Genomic DNA, 12,671 nt, shown 5'->3' with positions numbered 1-12,671 from the left:
CCAAGAATGATAAGGTTCACCAAGCAAAAACCTACCCTGAGGAATGATTAGGTTAACCAGTCCAAAACCTGTGTCCTGTCAGCTGACCCCTTGACACCTAGGAATTATTGTATGTAATGCTGGACAATTTTACTTTTAAACTTGTGGTGTCCAGGGTACCCTCTGGAATGATTACTGTACGTTCACCAGTCAAAAAACTGTGTCCCTCCATTGACCCTTTGACCCCTAGGAGTCACTGTACATGTATCTAATGCTAGACAATTTTTTTTTGGAACTGGTGGTGTCCAAGGTATCCTCGGGAATGATTAGGTTCACCAGTCAAAAAACTGTGTCCCTCCATTGACCCTTTGACCCCAAGGAGTCACTGTATCTAATGCTGAACTGGTGGTGTCCAGGCTACCCTGAGGAATGGTCAGGTTAACTAGTCAAACACTTGTGTCCTGTCAGTTGACCCCTTGACACATAGGAATTATTGTATCTAATTCTAGACAATTTTACTTTTCAACTCTTGGTGTCCAGGGTACCCTCGGGAATGATTACTGTAGGTTTACCAGTCAAAAAAACTGTGTCCCGCTATTGACCCTTTGACCCCTAGGAGTCACTATCTAATGCTACACAATTTTACTTTTAAACTGGTGGTGTCCAAGGTACCCTCGGGAATGATCAGGTTCACCAGTCAAAAATCTTTGTCCCCTTCCATTGACCCTTTGACCCCTAGGAGTTACTCTATCGAATGCTAGACGTTTTTACTTTTGAACTGGTGGTGTCCAGGTTACCCTCAGGAATGTTCAGGTTGACCAGTCAAAAACCTGTGTGCCCTTCAATTGACCCTCTTACCCCTACGAGTTACTCTATCTAATACTAGACAATTTTACTTTTGAACTGGTGGTGTCGACGGTATCCCCAGGAATGATTAGGTTCACCAGGAAAAAACCTGTGGCCACTTTATTGACCCTTTGACCCCAAGGAATTACTCTATCTAATGTTAGACAATTTTACTTTTGAACTGGTGGTGTCCAGGCTACCCTCTGGAATGATTAGGTTACCCAGTGAAAAACTTGTGTCCTGTTAGTTTATTGACCCTTTGACCCCAAGGAATTACTCTATCTAATGTTAGACAATTTTACTTTTGAACTGGTGGTGTCCAGGCTACCCTCTGGAATGATTAGGTTAACCAGTCAAAAACTTGTGTCCTGTCAGTTGACCCTTTGACACCTAGGAATTACTGTACTGTATCTAATGCTAGACAATGTTACTTTTAACCTGGTGGTGTCCAGGGTACCCCCAGGAATGATTAGGTTCACCAGGCAAAAGCCTGTCTCCCCTTGATTGAACCTTTGATCCCTAGGAATTATTCTGCCTAATGCTAGACAATTTTACTTTTAAACTTGTGATGTCCAGGGTACCTGCCAGAATGATTAGGTTTACCAGTCAAAAAACTGTGTTCCTCCATTGACCCTTTGACCCCTAGGAGTCACTGTATCTAATGCTAGACAATTTTACTTTGAACTGATGGTGTTCAAGGTACCCTCCAGAATGATTAGGTTCACCAGTCAAAAGCCTGTGGCCACTCTTTTGACCCTTTGACTTCTAGGAGTCACTGTATCTAATGCTAGACAATTTTACGTTTGAACTGATAGTGTCCAATGTACCCTCGGAATGATTAGATTCACCAGTCAAAAAACTCTGTCCCTCTATTGACCCTTTGACCCCTAGGAGTTACTCTATCTAATACTAGACATTTTTACTTTTGAACTGGTGGTGTCGAGGGTACCCCCAGGAATGATCAGGTTCACCAGGCAAAAACCTGTGGCCACTTCATTGACCCTTTGACCCCTAGTAATTAGTCTGTCTAATGTTAGACAATTACTTTTCCATTTTAACTGGTGGTGTCCAGGGTACTCTGGGGAATGAATAGGTTCACTATTTAAAAACCTGTGTCCCTTCCATTGACCCTTTGACCCCTAGGAGTTACTCCATCGAATGCTAGACATTAATACTTTTGAACTGGTGGTGTCTATGTTACCCTTGGGAATGATTAGGTTTACCAGCCAAGAACATGTGTCCCCTTCCATTGACCCTTTGACTCCTAGGAGTTACTCTATCTAATGCTAGACAATTTTACTTTTGAACTAGTGGTGTCCAGGGTACCCCCAGGAATGATTAAGTTCACCAGGAAAAAACCTGTGGCCATTTCATTGACCCTTTGACCCCTAGGACTTACTCTATCTAATGTTAGACAAGTTTTCTTTTGAATTGGTTGGCATTCACGGTACCCTTTGGAATGATTAGGTTCACGATTTAAAAACCTGTGTCCTTTCCATTGACCCTTTAACCTTTAGGAGTTACTCTATCGAATGCTAAACATTTTTACTTTTGAACTGGTGGTGTCCAGGTTACCCTCGGGAATGATTAGGTTCACCAGTCAAAAACCTGTGTCCCCTTCCTTTGACCCTTTGTATTGACTCCTAGGAGTTACTCTATCTAATGCTAGACAATTTTACTTTTGAACTGGTGGTGTCCAGGTTACCCTCAGGAATGTTCAGGTTGACCAGTCAAAAACCTGTGTGCCCTTCAATTGACCCTCTTACCCCTATGAGTTACTCTATCTAATACTAGGCAATTTTACTTTTGAACTGGTGGTGTTGACGGTATCCCCAGGAATGATTTGGTTCACCAGGGAAAATCCTGTGGCCGCTTTATTGACCCTTTGACCCCAAGGAATTACTCTATCTAATGTTAGACAATTTTACTTTTGAACTGGTGGTGTCCAGGCTACCCTCACGAATGGTCAGGTTAACTAGTCAAACACTTGTGTCCTGTCAGTTGACCCCTTGACACCTAGGAATTTTTGTATCTAATTCTAGACAATTTTACTTTTCAACTCTTGGTGTCCAGGGTACCCTCGGAAATGATTACTGTAGGTTTACCAGTCAAAAAAACTGTGTCCCTCTATTCACCCTTTGACCCCTAGGAGTCACTGTATCTAATGCTAGACAATTTTACTTTTAAACTGGTGGTGTCCAAGGTACCCTCAGGAATGATCAGGTTCACCAGTCAAAAATCTGTGTCCCCTTCGATTGACCCTTTGACCCCTAGGAGTTACTCTATCGAATGCTAGACGTTTCTACTTTTGAACTGGTGGTGTCCAGGTTACCCTCAGGAATGTTCAGGTTGACCAGTCAAAAACCTGTGTGCCCTTCAATTGACCCTCTTACCCCTACGAGTTACTCTATCTAATACTAGACAATTTTACTTTTGAACTGGTGGTGTCGAGGGTATCCCCAGGAATGATTAGGTTCACCAGGGAAAAACCTGTGGCCACTTTATTGACCCTTTGACCCCAAGGAATTACTCTATCTAATGTTAGATAATTTTACTTTTGAACTGGTGGTGTCCAGGCTACCCTCAGGAATGATTAGGTTAACCAGTGAAAAACTTGTGTCCTGTCAGTTTATTGACCCTTTGACCCCAAGGAATTACTCTATCTAATGTTAGACAATTTTACTTTTGAACTGGTGGTGTGCAGGCTACCCTCTGGAATGATAAGGTTAACCAGTCAAAAACTTGTGTCCTGTCAGTTTATTGACCCTTTTACCCCAAGGAATTACTGTATCTAATGTTACACAATTTTACTTTTGAATTGGTGGCGTCCTGGGTACCCTTGGGAATGATTAGGTTCACGATTTAAAACCTGTGTCCCTTCCATTGACCCTTTAACCTTTAGGAGTTACTCTATCGAATGCTAAACATTTTTACTTTTGAACTGGTGGTGTCCAGGTTACCTTCGGGAATGATTAGGTTCACCAGTCAAAAACCTGTGTCCCCTTCCTTTGACCCTTTGTTTTGACTCCTAGGAGTTACTCTATATAATGCTAGACATTTTAACTTTTGAACTGGTGGTGTCCAGGGTACCCTCTGGAATGATTAGGTTGACCAGTCAAAAACCTGTGTCTCCTCCATTGACCCTGTAAACCCTAGGAGTTACTCTAGCTAATGCTAGACAATTTTCTTTTGAACTGGTGGTGTCCAGGGTACCCTCAGGAATGATAAGGTTCACCAGTCAAAAACCTGTGTGCCCTTCAATCGACCCTTTGACCCCTAGGAGTTACTCTACATGTATCTAATGTTAGACAATTTTACTTTTGAACTGGTGGTGTCAAGGGTATCCCCAAGAATGATAAGGTTCACCAAGCAAAAACCTGTGGCCACTTCATTGACCCTTTGACCTCTAGTAATTACTCTATCTAATGTTAGGCGATTTTATTTTTGACCTGGTGGTGTCCAGGCTACCCTCAGGAATGATTAGGTTAACCAGTCAAAAACTTGTGTCCTGTCAGCTGACCCCTTGACACCTAGGAATTATTTTATCTAATGCTGGACAATTTTACTTTTAAACTTGTGGTGTCCAGGTACACTCAGGAATGATTAGGGTTATCAGTTGAAAAACTATGCACCCCCATTCTGCCTTTGACCCCTGGTGTAATGCTAGACAATATTTCTCGTGAACTGGGGGTCTGCCTTACATCGTTAGAAATGATTAGGTTCCCTAGTCGAAAAACTTTTTCCTTTCCATTGACCCTGGAAGTTACTCTAGCTAATGCTAGACAATTTTACTTTTGAACTGGGGGTTTTCCGGGCACCGTGAGGAATAATTTAGTTGACCAAAACAAACTGTGTGCCCTCCATTGACTTTTTGACCCCTGGGAGTTACTCTGTGTGTTGCTAGACAGTTTTGCTTTTGAACTAGGGGTGTCCTGGGTACCCTCAGGAATGATTAGGTTTGTCAGTCAAAAAACTTTTTTTTTCTATTGACCCTTTGACCCCTGGGAGTTACTTTGTGTAATTCTAGACAATTTTTCTTTTAAAGTGGGGGTGACTCCCAGGTTCCCTGAGGAATGATTAGGTTCAACAGTCAAAACGCTGTGTCCTCTTCATTGACCCTTTCACCCCTGGGAGTTACTCTTTGTAATGCTAGACAATTATTAGATTCACCAGTCAAAAACCTGTGTACCCTGTAATGACCCCCTTTGATTCCTAGAAATTAATCTATGTAATGTCAGATAAGTTTGGTCTTTGAACGGGTGGTGTCCAGGGTACCCTCGTGAATGATTTGGGTCACCAGTTAAGAACCTGTGTCTCTTCCATTGACCCTTTGACCCCAAGAAGTTACCCTTGGGAATGATTAGGTTCACGAGTCAAAAACCTTTGTCCCCTCCATTGACCCTTTGACCCCTGGGAATTACTCTATGTAATGTCAGACAAGTTTGGTCTTTGAACGGGTGGTGTCCAGGGTACCCTCGTGAATGATTTGGGTCACCAGTTAAGAACCTGTGTCTCTTCCATTGACCCTTTGACCCCAAGGAGTTACTCTATCTAATGCTAGACAATTTTACTTTTGAACTGGTGGTGTCCGGGGTAGTCTTGGGAATGATTAGGCTCACCACTCAAAAACCTGTGTCCCCTCCATTGACCCTTTGACCCCTAGGAATTACTCTATCCAATGCTAGATGATTTTACTTTTGAACTGGTGGTGTCCAGAGTACCGTCGGGAATGATTAGGTTCACCAGTCAAAAAACTATGTCCCCTCCACTAAGCCTTTGACCCTTAGGAATTACTCCATCTACTACTAGACAATTTTACGTTTAACTGGTGGTCTTTCAGGGTACCCTCGGAAATGATTACTTTCACCATTTAAAAAATTGTGTTCTCTCCCTTAACCCTTTGACCCCTTGGAGTTACTCTATCTAAGGGTAGACAATTTTACTTTTCAACTGGTAGTGTCCAAGGTACCCTCCGGAATGATTAGGTTTACCAGTCAAAAACCTGTGGCCACTCTTTTGACCCTTTGACCCCTACGAATGACTCTATCTAATGTTAGACAATTTACTTTTGAACTGGAGTTGTCCTGGGTACCCTCGGGAATGATTAGGTTCACCAGTCAAAAAACTGTCCCCCGGGTGGTGTCCAGGGTATCCTTGCGAATGATTAGGATCACGAGTTAAGAACCTGTGTCCCTTCCATTGACCTTTTGACCCCTAGGAGTTACTCTATCTAATGTTAGACAATTTTACTTTTGAACTGGTGGTGTCCAGGGTACCCTTGGGAATGATTAGGTTCACCAGTCAAAAAACTGTCCCCCTTCCATTAACCCTTTGATCCCTAGGAATTACCTAATCAAATGCTACACAATTTTACTTTTGAACTGGTGGTGTTCAGGTACCCTCGGCAATGATTACGTTCAGCAGTCAAACACCTGTGGCCCCTCCATTGACACTTTGACCCCTAGGAATTACTCTATCTAATGTTAAACAATTTACTTTTGAACTGGTGGTGTCCTGGGTACCCTCGGGAATGATTAGGTTCACCAGTCAAGAAACTGTGTCCCTTTTATTGGCCCTTTGACCCCTAGGAATTACTCTATGTAATGTCAGACAAGTTTGGTTTTGAACGGGTGGTGTCCAGGGTACCCTCCGGAATGATTAGGGACATGAGTTAAGAACCTGTGTCCCTTCCATTGACCTTTTGACCCCTAGGAGTTACTCTATCTAATGTTAGACAATTTTACTTTTGAACTGGTGGTGTCCAGGGTACCCTTGGGAATGATTAGGTTCACCAGTCAAAAAACTGTCCCCCTTCCATTAACCCTTTGATCTCTAGGAATTACCTAATCAAATGCTAGACAATTTTACTTTTGAACTGGTGGTGTTCAGGTACCCTCGGCAATGATTACGTTCACCAGTCAAAAACCTGCGGATCCTCCATTGACCCCTTGACCCCTAGGAATTACTCTATCTAATGTTAAACAATTTACTTTTGAACTGGTGGTGTCCTGGGTACCCTCGGGAATGATTAGGTTCACCAATCAAGAAACTGTGTCCCTTTTATTGACTCTTTGACCCCTAGGAATTACTCTATGTAATGTCAGACAAGTTTGTTTTTGAACGGGTGGTGTCCAGGGTACCCTCGGGAATGATTAGGGACATGACTTAAGAACCTGTGTCCCTTCCATTGACCCTTTGACCCCTAGGAGTTACTCTATCGAATGCTAGACATTTTTACTTTTGAACTGGTGGTGTCCAGGGTACCCTCAGGAATAATTAGGTTCACCAGTGAAAAAACTGTGTCCCTTCCATTGACCCTTTGACCCCTAGGAGTTACTCTATCTAATGCTAGACAATTTTACTTTAGAACTGGTGGTGTCCAGTGTACCCTTGGGAATGATTAAGCTCACCAGTCAAAAACCTGTGTCCCCTCCATTGACCCTTTGACCCCTAGGAATTACTCTATCCAATGCTAGATAATTTTTCTTTTGAACTGGTGGTGTTCAGAGTACCCACGGTAAAGATTAGGTTCACCAGTCAAAAAGCTGTGTCCCCTGCATTAACCCTTTGATCCCTAGGAATTACCTAATCAAATGCTAGACAATTTCACTCAAAATTGAACTGGTGCTGTCCAGGTACCCTCGGGAATGATTAGGTTCACCAGTGAAAAAACAGTTACTGTGTCCCCTCCATTGACCCTTCGACCCCTAGGAGTTACTCCATTTAATGCTAGACAATTTTACTTTTGAGCTGGTGGTGTCCAAGGTACCCTCGGGAATGATTAGGTTCCCCAGTCAAAAACCTGTGGCCCCTCTATTGACCCTTTGACCCTAGGAATTTCTCTATCTAATGTTAGACAATTTACTTTCTAACTGGTTGTGTCCAGAGTACCCTCTGGAATGATTAGGTTCACCAGTTAAAAACCTTTGCCTTAGCAGTTACTCTGTGTAATGCTAGACAATTTTACCTCTGAACTGGGGGTGTCCCAGGTACTCAGGAATGGTTAGGTTTATCAGCGAAAAACCTGTGTTCCTTCCATTTACCCTTTGATCCCTGTCTAATGCTACACAGTTTTACTTTTGAACTGGGGGGTGTCCCAAGTATCCTCAAAAACAATAATTATTAGGCTTGCCAGTCAAAAAATCTAACCCTTTCATTGACTCTTTGCCCCTGGCAGTTATTCTTTTTAATGCTAGACAACTTTACCTTTGAACTGGGGGTGTCCTGGGTACACTCAGGAATGATTAGGTTTATCAGTGGAAAACTATGTACTTTGACCCCTGGGAGTTACTCTCTCTAACTCCAGTTGATTTTATTTTTGAACTAGGGCGTCCTGCGTACCTTGGGGAATGATTAGGTTCACCAGTCTGAGAAACATGTTTCGTCCATTGACTCTTTGACCCCTGGGAGTTACACTGTCTAAGTCCAGACAACTTTACTTTTGAACTTGGGGCATCCTGGGGAGCCTGAAGAATGATTGGGTTTAGCAGTGCAAAAATATGTTTCCTCCATTGACCCTTTGATCCCTGGGAGTTAATCTGCCTAACTCCAGACGATTTTATTTTTGAATTGAGACATCCTGGGTACCCTGAGGAATGATAAGGTTCACTAGTCGAACAAATATGTTTCGTCCATTGACCCTTTGACCCCTGGGAGTTACTCTATTTAATGCCAGACAATTTTGCTTTTAAACTGGGGACTTCCAATAAAGCCTGAGGAATAATAATTGGGTTTAGCAGGCCAAACATTATTAGCCCTTCACTGACCCTTTGGCCCCTAGGAAATATTCTGTCTGATGCCAGACTATGTTTCTTTTGAACTGGGAGTGTTGGGTGCCTGAGGAATGATTCGGTTCACCGGTTATCAAACTGTCTCCTCTGTTGACCCTTTGACCCCTGGGAGTTACTCTGTCTAACGCCAGACAATTTTACTTTTTAACTGGGGGTGTCCCGAGGAGTGTAAAGAATAATTGGGTTAACCAGTGAATAGACCGTGTCCTGTCCCTTCACACTTTGACCGCTGGGAGTTATTGTGCCTAGCGCCAGACAATTTTACTTTTTAACTGGTGGCGTCCTGGGGAGCCTGAGGAATGCTTGTATCAGTCAAAAAGAATTTTCCCTCCATTGACCTTTTGACCTTTGATAGTTACTCTGTCAAACACCAGATGATTTTACTTTTGAACTTGGGGCATCCCAGGAAGCCTGAGGAATGATTGACTTCACCAGTTGAGAACTATGTTCACTCCATTGACCATTTGACCCCTAGGGGTTGCTTTGTCCTGTTGAGCCTAAGGAACAATTGGGTTTACCAGTGAATAAACCGTGTCTCCTCCATTTTACCTTTTGATCCCTGGCAGATACTCTGTCTAATGCCAGACGATTTTACTCCTCGACTGGGGAGTCTTGGGGCACCTGCACTCATTCATGAAAGATAATATTAATACTCAAAGATAAATTTTGTATGCCCACACGACCATGTTATATCCTCTATATTTAAAGGGTTAAACAAATGTTTGACTCTGTTAAATAATTTTAATTGTTCTCTGCAGGATTGGAAGTTTACTTGTCGCCAGTCGAAGGACAATCTTACAAGAATAATGATTAGCGTACTTGTTTTTCAGTGCGGACCAAAAACAAAGAAACTAAGGAAGGAGAAATGTTAGCTTTAAGTGCTACTATGACCAAAAAGTCAATTCTTCCTTTTCTTTGGATTTCAAAACAATGTTAAACACCAAGTTTTAAGCCTTGAGTCAAAAAAGACTCCTGTTTATTTTAGCTGGAAGTTTCCTATATAATGGTTAGCCATTGAAAACTTTAAAATATTGAGAAAGCTGGATCGAGGAGAAAATGACGTCAGACTCACTCGTTTAAGAATTCCATGCGTGTCTACGCAGTTGAATTAGTATGGAGTACGGTGAAATTTTAAGCTAGGGAGTAAATGACGTCACTGTCCCTAGATCCAATTCTATGAGGCCAAATCAGTCAGTTTTGAACGTGAGTAATGGCAGACCGTGAAATCTGAAAACTTACACCCAAAGTAAACAGCCTTTGGATAAAAATCAAAGCTCAAAATTTTGCAATTCGGGTGTTAAGCAAACACACTTTCAAAATCTGAAGGAAAAAAGCAAGTAATCTTTTATCATAGTTTACCGTATCAAGTAGCATTTTTACAACTTCCGTACTCGTTTCATCTTGAGTTTCACCAACCAGATGTAGGGGGTTACAAAGCAGAATAAGGCTCTGTTTGGTGCCCTTTCTATAAGGCTGGACCACAACACCACAAGTTTTGTGCCCTCTTGCCCCCTTCTGTGTCGGGGGTGGAAGCTGAATAATAAGTAATGCATAATTGGGTCTGAAAACGCCGGAATAATGAATAGCGCAGTTATATGCCAGTGGAATAATGAATAACAACAATGAATAATGAGTAACCTACAAAAATTTAAAAGGAATAATGAATAATTCGAACAAAACACACAAAGAATAACGAATAATCGACGTCCAATTATTCAGCTTCTACCCCCGATTCTGTGTTACTCCTTGCAAATAGTGTGTGGGTCCTTTGATGTCTCACAGTGTGGAATTTAAGATAGGGCCTATAGCTTATTGTCCTTATGAGTCCTTATTAGAGAAGACTTGATAGGATAACTATCAGCAGATTTGATTACAAAGGCAGTACCTTCTCCTGAGCCGTTTAAAGACCCTGACTGGTGGTCTGACCATCTTTTATCCTGCGCCCTCCTGCACAGATCCTGAGTGTTGGTCTGGCTCGGGCTTGAATTTGCAATAAACTGAACCAATTAGTCTGCAGTGGTATGCTTGGTCTCGTTAACGATTTGATGAGGCATCATTTGCATGAACGAATAAACGAAGTTTAAAGTGCAAACTTTGAATGCAATGTTCGAAGTTACTAAATCATAGCTTGTGCGGAAACTGTGATAATTCTCTGAATTACCTTAGTTTCCCTTACCTAAGATATTAATCATTTTCACCTTTTGCAAACATTTGTTTCCATTTTATATCAAAGTATATCTTTTCGTATGTGAGATATTTAAATCACAATCGAGTCTTCCGCCCGTTTATACTTCGAAGACTTTTTTTCCTTTTTCCCTGCACTCCTTATTCCAGTAATTTTTTCCTATAAAACGAACGAAAACTATAAAGTTATTATCAATAACGTCTATTTTATTTATACTAGCTTGCTGTACACTATTATTGTTCCTACCCTATTGTTAATTTTGAATATGATGTGAAGAGATCGAAGCATTCAACATTGCATTGTTTATTTTTCATGCCTTTGTGCAAGATATGAAATTGTTATTTTCGGGAAAGCAGGGAATCCACTTGATGACCACTCACCTTCACCAATTCCCAATGAAATTTTGCTTGCAAGTGGTTGGCAAAGAACCCTCTTCATTTGTTTCCGGTTGACTGGGCGGGCTCGGAGCAAGCAAAGCTTTCCTTTGTTAAAGTCAACAAAATAATCCTTGTAACTTTATGTTAACTAGCGAGAGAAATGTTCAAAATGGACTAAAAGCGATAGAAAAAATGAAATGATGACCGCTCTATTACGAAATGCGCATTATCATTTTCACCCAGGCAACCATGCGGAAGTGTTTGGACCAGAAATTTTCCCTTCGGATATATATGAGGTCTCGGGAATCGGGTCAGATTTAGGAACAAAGCTGAGTTTTTTAATCGAATGAAAAGCGCCCCTGGTTTAATTAATAGCGCTGAAAACGTTAATAAACCAATTCAGCCATTTTCACAATATACCACAAGAAACTAGATCCCAAGAGGAGAATCTTTGTTGACATCATGGTATCCTTTTTTTTTTATTTTATACCATACGGGTTTGCACACACAAGGTATCATTTTATTTACAAATTCACTCCAAAAGGTAAAAGAACTTGCTAAACCCGGTTCACTAAACAATTTTAAGCCTTAAGTTTTCATAGCGAGCCGGTTATTAGCCAAAAAAACCTAATAAATTCTTGAGTGGCAAAAGCGTTAATGATTTCATACATTTTTTGTAAAAACTCGAATTTTCTAAGCATCATTGTTCAGAGATTATCTGGTATATCGCGTTCAACTTATGAGAGATACCTCATTATGTATTCAGGTACTTTATTCTTAGCTAAGGAATGAGAAAACCATACCCTTACTGTACCCTCGTGCCTTGGGAATTAGTCCTCCTCATTCCACACTATTTGTTTGCACCGGTCCCCACAATGTCAATATTAGAGAGTTTTACATTCAAGGAGGAGAACGAGTACGAGATTTGACTGCCCATTTTTAGCGAAAATACTTGGAAGATTTATAACCCGGACGATTAATCTTACTCTTTCTTAGCAGTGTAGGTTGCTCAGTTATTCTTATTACTGGTAGCTGAGCCTTTTTGCTGATGGAAAAATGCCAAAACTGCCACCGTGTTGTTGACTTGTTTTGACACGACGACATTCTCGCAAAACGTCGTACTGTACTGCAATGACGCCGCTATCACGTTTTTCCCGCCAAAATGAGGCTGGTTAGCGCGCGCTCACTGTTGTTCTATGAGAAGATCTCGTACTCGTAGTCGTTCTTGTCCTAGAATCTAAATCCCAAATACCGCGTCAAAGTGTTGGTTTACAGAAAAGAAAAAGCGAGCACTGGGAAGTTTATTACTGGTTCCGAAAAGTTGATTAAGTGTTAAAAGGTAAGACTAGTCTTCCTTGCATGTCGTCACATTCTCTCTTTACTTTTTCACTGATTTGACAAAAGGTCAACTTCAAAGGTCCCCACAATGCTGAGTTCGCTGTGTACAGTTGTGTGTGTGTTTTTTATTATTATTATTACTTATGTTGTTGAACT

At 41.4% G+C, this 12,671-nt stretch overlaps 1 long non-coding RNA gene across 3 annotated transcripts in view; it reads left to right on the top strand.

The window, feature by feature from the left end:
* Positions 1 to 11,092, top strand: part of LOC137969812 (uncharacterized) — a 22,951-nt gene extending 11,859 nt beyond the window's left edge. For all 3 annotated transcript variants that reach the window (XR_011116728.1, XR_011116726.1, XR_011116727.1), the window contains one exon: positions 9,374 to 11,092. This is a non-coding gene — a long non-coding RNA (uncharacterized lncRNA). The remainder of the gene's footprint in view (positions 1 to 9,373) is intronic.
* Positions 11,093 to 12,671: the final 1,579 nt, after the last annotated feature.

This window comes from Montipora foliosa, chromosome 9, assembly GCF_036669935.1.
Source record: "Montipora foliosa isolate CH-2021 chromosome 9, ASM3666993v2, whole genome shotgun sequence".
NCBI classification, from domain to species: Eukaryota; Metazoa; Cnidaria; class Anthozoa; order Scleractinia; family Acroporidae; genus Montipora; species Montipora foliosa.
Note: the sequence above shows the minus strand (reverse complement) of the source record. Positions and strands in the feature narration are given on the sequence as shown.